Raw genomic sequence first — 7,549 nt, 5'->3', positions numbered from 1 at the left:
CTGTCGGGGCAGCGCGGGGAGAGAAGCCACCACGTCCCTGCGAGGTGCAGGGAAGTGACCTCAAGCAAAACTGCCCATCAGTCCTGAGCGGGTGATTTCATCAGAGAGTGCTGGGGGACGAGGCGAAGTCCTTGCCAGTGAGCCCAGGGAACAGCCTCTCACTTCCAGGTCTGGCAGGAGGTTTCTGTCTCAGTTTCCGAGGTAGTATCACTGGCCTTGCATTCCCAGAGTGCCTACACAGCCAGTGCCTCTTGCATCACAGACTCCTTAACCCTCCTAGCTTAATTAGTTAAGGAGCTCGTGCTCTTCACAGGACTTCACTGGGTCATGCTATTGTCCACCAGGAATGTCCCAGGCCGCCATAAGTCTTTCTGAAGTTACTGCACGGGAGCCCCTTCTCCTCACCATGTACTGCAAGTCATGGTGGCTTCCAGCCAAGGCAGGGCCCCAGCAAGTCCTTCCCCATGGCCCTGTTGCTCCGTAGAGAGCTGGGGTTGTGGTGGATGGATTAATGCAGACATGCCTTTCCATCATCCTGGCTGAGAAACCAAGCTTCAGCTGGGTGTTTGTGCAGAAGAAAGAGGTTGGTGGGGGTGGCAGTGAAGAAGGGCGGAGGGTGGAGACCATGGGAAATGGCTGGGTCTTTACTGGGGAGTGGGGAAAGAGGACAGCGAGTTAATTTATCTGAACGGTAAAGCAGGGATGAGAGGTTAAATTACAACTCTGTAAGTTCAGGTGTCTGTCCAGGGGGAATGAGCTGCTCTCAGAAGATGCCACTTTCCCCTCACAAGCTCCATACAAGTAGCTTAGACTGGATGTTTAACTTTTAGTCCAGTGCACTGGATCACATGCTGGGGATTGCACAGGCACTGGGAGATCAGGCACGGGCAGAGCAGGGGACTGCCCGCTCTCTTGCTTCACTCAGAGATCTCAATTTTGCTCAGCTCAAGCAGAAACCCTTTCAAAGGGGAGGTTAATTTTCAAGTAGGGAAATAACTTGTGTTTGTTCTGGTCTGGCCTGAAAAATCCTGGACCACCAACTCTTTTCCTTAGGAAAGACCACTCCTCTCCTGGTTTGTTTTGCTTTGGGAAAAAAGATCTGTTCTACTCCAGCCCAGATCCTTTGTACCCTCTTCTCCTTCGCATAGCAGTCTGTAAATGTTTCTCTATTAATCAGTTACCTCAACCCCAGATTTTCCTGCTCCCCTTTCAGATCCTCGCTGTCTACCACTTCTCCCGCGGCTTGGTGCTGAGACCTGACGCCCAGTCATGCCTGGCGGAGAAGCCAGTCCGGAACTTCCTTGCTCCAAGGGCATTATAAAGAGGTGCCATTGTGCAACGGAGCCTTGTACCAGGAATACAACCCCCGTGATGATTATCTCGATACCATCTTCACTGAACCAGGGGAGCCTGAGCCAAAAGAAGAACTTAGAGCTAAACAGCTCTTGTTTACAGGAAGCCAGAGCACAGTGTCTGGGCTTGTACCAGTGTAGCAGGAGATATTGCTGTTGTCTCAGACTGCAAAATATTGATGGATGCTGTGTTCCTGAGATTTCCCAGGGACATTGTGGGAGCAATTTCCCTCATTTCTGAAGCATCTTGCACAGCAGCCCAGGGGGAAAAGTGTTTATTTGGCTGAACTGGACAATCAAGCAAGGGTCATCAGCTTTATTGACTGTTATGTTTGGCCATGATCACTGCAGGCTTTGCAACCTATGCAGCACTCTTTGTGTGTTGGTATGGAGAAAGATCTCAGCCATGTTGTAAAGGGTGGTGACCACCAATGAACACAGTACCAGTAGCCTAAATCTCTGTGAGCTTGTGCTACTGAACAAATCCACTGTCCAAAATCCTACTGATTTCTCATAGAGTATCAAAGGAGGGGACAAAAACTTCTTCGCCAGCAGTGAAGCTACTTTTCCAGGGTTGTTATTACCTTCCTTCCAGGTTTACAAAACCATGGTCCTACAGACAAAAGCTGGTAGACTGCTCTGCAGAAATGGGTCAAGAGCGTCGTCTCCAAGGTTTGTCCTGCTCCAGGACAAGGCAATAAAAAACTGAGAGAGAAAATCAAAATGGCTGAATGGCTGACTGCTATCCAGATGTGGGTGAAGGCTTGCCCACATCTGGCAGGGAGTGTTTCGCAATGGGAACAGCCTTCCTCAGCCCTTGGCACACAGCTGGGGGCGGCTGTTGCACCCGCAAACAGGACGGTCCAGTTCCCATGGAGGCAGACGATCTGTTTGGCCAGTTCGATGAGTCAGAGAACATTTACCAAGACCTTTTTGTGTCAGGAAATGCATTTTGATCAAAACAGGAAGAAGTTAAAAAAAAAAAAAAGAGCGAAAAGTGGGAGAACTATGGATTGCAGAGGCATTTCCCCAGCCCAACCAGCAAATCTTAGTGCTGAGGCATCCAGCCCAGTGGGGACAGTCTTTTTGGGTTTCAGCGGTGACCCACTGCCTGCTTTCAAGCAATCCACATTTGCTAACTGCCCATGGGAGTTACAGGTAAGACTTTGTCCGTCTTTGAAACACTTTGCCCAAGCATTCAGAGAAATGTCCCAGTGGTTTCCCCTTGGATTTGTGCTGCTGGTTTTTATCAGTCTGGGGCTCCTTCCCATCGTTGCTGGGGCAGGGGGATGAGGACTTCCGTAGGGCTGACAGTCTTCTTGGTGAAGGGTAAAACACTTGTGAGAGAGCAGGAGGAGCAGAGCAATTCTAGGTGTGGACCTGGGCCTGTGACATTTCCCAGATGTTTGTCATCTCCTCCTGCCTGCATCCTCCAAGGGAGGCAGGGGGATCTGTTAACCTCCTTTTCATTGACGGGGACAATGAAGCACAGAGGTGTTCAACTATACTTACAAATATTTTGAGCCAAACAGGGATTAGGTGGGTGAGGGGGAGCAGAGGAATGGAGAAGGGGCCTGAGGACTAGGAGGTTTGGTGGGGCCAGAAGATACAGGCTATCAAAGGTCTGCCTTGCGAAGGCGAGCCTGCCCAGCCTCCTTTGCAGAGCCAAACCCTCTGTTTTGTCAGGGTTGGCAAAGGTGCTTACGTTGTCACCCTGTCCAGCAGATCCTTCCCCAGTGGGCTGGGCGTAAGGAATCAAGTCAACCACTTGAGATGAAGGCTGGATACGTTACTGGATAGCAAATACAGTCTCTTCAGCATCCCCTCTAAACACAGCTTTCCTGGTTTGCCTTGAATCTCTGAAAGATGTGTGCAGTGCGGCCATGCATGGGAAGAGGATGAAGGCAGCAGGCATCTCTTCTTTGCCTGTAACACCAGGCAACATGGCCCTGAGAGGGCTGCAGAGCAGCCCCATGGTGCCAGGGCTTTGCTCATGATGCTGACTCTGCCCAAGGTCGTGGTGCTCTCTGAATTCCTCCAGAAAGGACATTTCTCTATTTTCTGCTATGATAGGGGTCCCCGCCATTGACGTTGGGTTGGGGCTTTTGCTCTGAAGCAGCTTTGAGTCTCCACCCTTCCCTCCTCCTCCTGTCTCGTGCAGTTCGGGCATAGCGTGAGCAAGAGGAAGGGTCGGCCTTCATTAGAATAAATATGAGAGGCAGTCTGCCAGAAAGATAAACAGAAAAAGGGCTGGGTGAGAGGTGTGGAGAATCCCTAAAGCTGACGGGCTTTGCATTAATTATCATATTAGGTGTCTGAACAGCAAGAATACCCATCTTCATTTTCATGCACGTTCACTTTAAAAAAAAATAAAAATCCTGCTTAATTGCTCCACTGTTGTGGTTTAACCCCAGTCGGCAACCAAGCACCACACAGCCGCTCGCTCACCCTCGGTGGGATGGGGGAGAGAATCTGAAGAGCAAAAGTAAGAAAACTCGTGGGTTGAAATAAAAACAGTTTAGTAATTGAAATAAAATAAAATAAAATAATAACAATAAATTTTAATGAAAAGGAAAATAATGAGAGAGAGAGAGAGCGAGGAGCAAACCCCAGGAAAAGCAAGTGATGCAACTGCTCACCACCTGCCGACCGATGCCCAGCCAGTTCCCAAGCAGTGATCACTGCCCCCCGGCCAGCTCCCCCCAGTTTATGTACTGGGCATGATGTCATATGGTATGGAATAGCCCTTTGGCCAGTTAGGGTCAGCTATCCTGGCTGTGCCCCCTCCCAGCTTCTTGTGCACCTCCTCGCTGGCAGAGCATGGGAAGCTGAAAAGTCCTTGACTTAGTATAAACATTGCTTAGCAACAATTAAAACATCAGTGTGTTATCACATTATTCTCATGATAAATCCAAAACACAGCACTATACCGGCTACTAGGAAGAAAATTAACTCTATCCCAGCCGAAACCAGGACAGCCACTTAATTCATTAAAGGATTATAGCAAAGACTAAAGGAAAAAAAGTGAAGTATGATGAGTGGTTCTGGCATCCTGCTCCAAACCATCCATGAGTGTTTTGGAGGGAGCACAGGGCACGAACGTGACTCCTCTGCTCAGGGCTCCTGCTCCATTCCCAGCAGCATGAGGTGAACCCTGGTGTCCAGGAGCTTGAGCAACCTCGACCACTGGCACGGATGGGTATCAGGAGCGCAGCCCCAGGCACTCTTCCTTGCTCAGCAGATGCAAATCCTTCCCAGCACTGTCTCCAAGTCCTTCTCAGGAGGCTTTGCCAAGACCTCAAGCCACTCTCCAACCTCTTTACTTGGCTGCATATTTGACAGATCCTCCTGACCCATTGACAGTACCCAGTACCAAGCCATCCCATAAACCAGGGTTTTCTTTTTGTTTTGTAACAGAGCTGAAATGCTGTAACAGAAGGCAATGTTGATTTTTGCAAAATGTCCTCTGTATTCATTTGCATTGAGTTTAAAAGTAAACCTGGGAGGCTGGTTTCTCTCTCAGGCCCATTTTTATTTGAGTTCCCAAAGTTTCAAGGTTAGGTTGATGCATGCCACGCTGATGTGGGTCTGCCTGCATCACCTCTGGGCAGGGACCGTGCTGGCAGAGAAAGGGTTAGGGGAAATGGTTCTGGTGCAGGTGGGGGAGTTTGCTGCCTGATAAAGGGGAGGGGAGCAGCTGGTAGGAGGCTAAGGGCAGGAGAGGAGATTGTCCATCACTTCTCTCTTCAGGCTGGAGCAGTGGCTTTGGAGCAGAAGGATAAAGGTAAGTCCACCTCAGTGGGACTAGCTGTACCGAGGAGTGGAGGAAAAGTGCTGCTGTGAGCAAGGGGTGCAGGGGATCTCAGGGTCAAGAGAAATAGGAATGGAGGTCTGCATCTGGAGCATGTGTGTGAAACCAGCTTTAAGCTATTACCTTGTCCTGGGGAAGGCTGGTGGCTAAACAGCCCTGGGGAACTGTGTTTGGGGGTGAGGCATTTGGGATGCTGTTGTAGGGCCCCTGAAAACATATCACACCACACTAAGTAGTTTATTTGCTGGAAAGAGGTGGGGGCTGTCTTCTGTCCTGCTCCCTGTGGCTTGGCAAAGGTCTTGGCTTGGTCTTTTCAACACTGCCTCTTCTCAGCTGCCAGTGTGCCCTGAGCCAAGGTGGGCTGGGGAAGGGGAGCGAGGTATTGCAGCCTGTTCCTTCTAGCACTGACTGCGTACAGATGGGTCCTGAGCAATAGCAGGGGCTATTTGGAAGCTGGGGTTTGGCCTGAAAGGGGAGCAGAGCTTCTCGCTGCCCTGGGGTGCCCTCAAATCAGTGTGCAACACCTGGAGCAGCTGGCTGGGCTCAGGCAGTGCTGAGCACCCCGGCGGGGCTCAGCTCCTCTGCAGAGCATCCCAGGTTCAGCCCACTGGTCCGGCTTTTGCTCCCTTCTTCCCTTGATTATCCCTCTCCAATCTTGTCGCTGACCACGGGTGGTAGCAGGCGCCTCACAAAAAAGCCAGATTGGAGCAGCAGACTTGCGTGTGTGAGGGGGAAACAGTAAATCATCCTTGAAACAATGTCCCTTTTCAGAGCCTTGGCTCCTGGCAGGAATAATCAGCGCTCCCTGGGCGGCTCAGCCTGGCAGCAGCTCTGCCTAATCCAGCCCAAGTTGGGGCAAATCTGTAGATTGCTCAGCCGTGGGGTGGCATGAGATGCTTCTGCAGCCTGTGAGGGAGCTCCTGCGGCTTGTTGCGGCTCTGGAGGAGGCTGGGAGGAAAGGGCAGGTGATGCGTTCGTACGGGCAGGCACATCTGTACGGGCAGGCAGGAGCACTTGGGAGGGATGGGTCATGCTCTGCTCTGAGGGCAGCCCCTGTGGGGGACACTGGGAGTTGATCCAGGGTGGGGATCAGGGTGTAGTAAGGAATAAGGCTTGATGGTTGTCCATTGCCAGGTGGGAAGAGGGCTGACTGCTTGTTCATGGGTCAGCCTTGGTCCCCTGGCACTGGAACCAAGGCAGAGCCCCCCAGTCCCCACTGTGCTGTAGCAGCTGGTTGCAAGCAGCCCTGTGCCCCGGACAAAGCTGTTTTCTGCACAACAGCTACCCTCACCTGTGGGCAAAACATAAGGGCTATTTGAAGGGTCTCAGGGTCTGAATAATCTTATTTCCTCCGTGTGGATGAAGAGACAGCATGATTGCGCTCTCTGGAGCTGTTTGCAATAGTGCTGCTCAGATTACAGGGGTGTGTGTGTACAAGAGACTTAATTTCAGGAGTTGTCAGCAATGCATGTTCATTGGGGACTTCTTTTTGCAAGTGACTCTTGTGCTGTTTTGGATGTAATATTCATTGTTTGAAATGCCCTCCTGGAGTTTTTCCCCTACCAACTTTTATCTGTCTCCGCCATCATAAATATCGTCTCATTTTCTCTTTCAAATGGGTCCTGGAATGAACGCTGTGGGCTGTCTTGTACCCCAGCCTGGGGAATTCAGATTTTATTTGCAACATGCCAGGGAATTTTGTTTTCCAGTAACGACTTGTACTGTAATTGTGAACTTCCTCTTACAACAGAGATCTACCTCCCCGCTTCCCTGGTGAACACTTGCTTTGGGAATGGAGGCTGGAGCAGTGCTGGTGTTTTTCAGTAGGTTTTCTGAAGTCCCACTGAAATTCCCAGAGTTTTAGCAAAGCTGCTGCAGGAAGACAGGGACTTGGGCACCTTTTGCTGCACAACATCTGGAGAGGGAGATGCAGGAAGGGCCATTGCAGCTGGAAATGTCCCACAGGGAGGATGGAGGGAAGGAGAATCCCCTCTTCCCTCCCCAGCTCCTGTTTTTTGCCTCCTCTCGACAAGCTCTGACCCATAGCCTGGCCCTGGGCCACCTCCTCCTAATCAGGGATCAAAGCCAAGCTCACACCTACGGCGCTGGCAGGGAGGGCAGCGCTGCCCTGTCGCCTGCCCTGCACACTGCTTGCCTGACTTGTGCCTGCCCGTGTCGTCTGACAGCCGCAATTAGGGAGAGGAGAGTTTACTTAGCCTGCTCCTGCCAGACCCCAGGGTGATGAAAGTTGGTTTTTAAAGGCAGCGAGATAGGGCTGGGGAGGGAATCAAAGGCATCCTGCCTGCCTACAGAAGCAGTTGGTGATGCAAAGCACAGGGCTGCACTCTCCGAGGCGATGCTCGGCTCTGCACGCCGGGCGCACCTC

Source organism: Nipponia nippon, unplaced genomic scaffold (genome assembly GCF_047370975.1).
Source record: "Nipponia nippon isolate SJK-2023a ecotype South Korea unplaced genomic scaffold, ASM4737097v1 scaffold_17, whole genome shotgun sequence".
Taxonomy (NCBI): domain Eukaryota; kingdom Metazoa; phylum Chordata; class Aves; order Pelecaniformes; family Threskiornithidae; genus Nipponia; species Nipponia nippon.
Note: the sequence above shows the minus strand (reverse complement) of the source record.